Raw genomic sequence first — 2,215 nt, forward strand, 5'->3', positions numbered from 1 at the left:
GCTCCCCCCGCAGGCAGGACCCCCACCCCCACCCCCGCCTCCCCTCGCCCGCCCCCAGCGCCCTCCCTCGCAGGCCTTTGCTCCCCTCCCCTTCCCCTGCTCCTCCCCTCCCCTAGCGCCCCTCCCTTCCCCCAACTCCCGCCCCTTCTCCGGCCCTCTCCACCCCCCCGCCTAGTCCCCGCCCTCCCCCACCTCGCCCCCGCCCCGCCCCCACCTCCCTTGGGCTCGCCGGCCCCTCTCCTCAACCCTCCTTGCCTAGCCCCGCCCCTCTCTCTCCCCGAGCTCTAAAATAAATTAGCCACCTGGGGGGGGGAAAAGAGCAAATGACCCTTGGTGTGGAGAGTGTCCATGCGCTATTCTCAGGCCCGCCCCCTGGGCCTGGCCGACGGGGCGGGAAGTTGGTGTGGGGGTGGAGGCCGGGCCCGCCCGTCAGGGTGGGGGAGTTGTCCGCCAAGGGGGGAGGTGACCGGGATTGAGCTGCGGGCCCGCCGAGCGTGTCCGCTGGGTGTGAGCGGCTTCCTGGGTCGAAGGGCAAAGGGGAAAGCAGCCGGGCCGGCCCGCCCCGTCCGCTAGCGGCCCAGACCCCTCTCCCAGGACTACCTCTATCCCTCGGCCAAAGCCTTGATTACTCACGCTTTCATCCCCCCTTCCCCGCCCCCAGGTGAACTAAACACCTACAGCGTACCAGACTCGGGTGGGCCAGCCCGGGATGCAGAGGGCTGGACACACACAGCCGGCACGTCCACCGCTCTGCACAGCGCCACTCCGAGTGCGAGTGTGGGTGGGTGCGGGGGTGGAGGGAGAGCCCTGGACGTGGGCGGCAGAGGGTGGGGTGTGACTTCTAAACAGTGGGCTTCCCTGGAGGGCTTCCCCCACGAAGGCCGCATTCCCACTGGGCCAGGCAGGCCGAATGGTGGAAGGTGAAAATGGAGGATGAATCCCAGATTTGTGGTGTCCAAAGGTGTTCGTTGATTGGTGCATTCATTCAACAAATACATGTTGAGCGTCCTCTCTGTGCCAAGCATTGGACTAGGCGCTGGGACACGTGAGAGGGTCTCAAAGGCACATCCCTGATCTTTTGGAGCTCCCAGTCCAAAGAGTAGACAATTCTATCAGACACACAGACAAAAGGCTTCAGCGTCAGAGGTGACCCAGCCTGGAAAGGAAGCCTGCCGGGTGAGGGACCCACAGGAGAACCCAGTTTGCCTCAGAAGGTTGTAGGAGATGGGGCTGAGCTTAAGTTGAGGTGGGTCCAGATACATTCCTCGAAGGAGATGTTGAGCACCCACCCAGAGGGTCCCAAGACCATCTAGGTTCCCACCCAAGTGCAGTGCTTGAGGGTCCTCTCTTTGGAGGTGATTTTGTTTTTCCCTTTTGCATACTGTTCTGCCTAAGTACCAGTAGGACAAGGTTGCCCTGCGCCCCTCACCCCCAGCCTGTAGGGTAGCACTCTGTTCTCTGTGTTTTGCAGAATTCTAAACACTTTCCTTCCCTTCTCATGATTGTTCCCGTGGGAGCTCTGGGTTCTGACCTCCTTAGGGCACCTGTAGGTACCACCCAGCGAAAGGAAAGAAGGAGGCCCTCAACAGCTCCCATGTTTTCCCCACCCACATATGGAAACACAACAAGCACTTTAGCAGGTTCTGGAATAAACCAAGGTCAGGATCTTCTCCACCCCCAGAATCTTCTCTGCTTCTTTACTCCACCCCTCCAGGACTACACCCTGGCACAGGGGAGGGATGTATCAAGGCTCAGAATACTGGTGAAGCCCATGACTTCAGAATTAGAAAGGCAGGAGGAAGCAGGCCACAGCCACCACCCTAAGAGAGCTGAACCCTTTGATGAAGGGACAATCACAAGAATAACAGACATAGAAGGACCTCATTGAGTATTTCTTACTGATGGGGCATCTGAGGCTTAGAGAGAAGTGACATGCGTTGGGTCACACAGCAAAGCTGGATCTAGAATCTGCTATGGTCTTTCCACCTCACCTGTCAGACCCCCCAAGGTTAGAGAGAGGAATTAAGGGAGAAGCCAACGTCCACATGAGCTGAGTGACCTCAACCACCAGACTAGTGCCAGGAGGTCAAACCTGGCATTGCCGGAGCATTGCAGCTGGGTGTCACGAGGGGCAAGCTCGAGGGCAAGGTGGATAGGAGTGAAGATGGAGGAAGGAATTGATAATGTGCTAGGTCCAGTTCTCCATCCCGCGGGA

The sequence above is a fragment of the Rhinolophus ferrumequinum genome, chromosome 10, assembly GCF_004115265.2.
Source record: "Rhinolophus ferrumequinum isolate MPI-CBG mRhiFer1 chromosome 10, mRhiFer1_v1.p, whole genome shotgun sequence".
Classification (NCBI taxonomy): Eukaryota; Metazoa; Chordata; class Mammalia; order Chiroptera; family Rhinolophidae; genus Rhinolophus; species Rhinolophus ferrumequinum.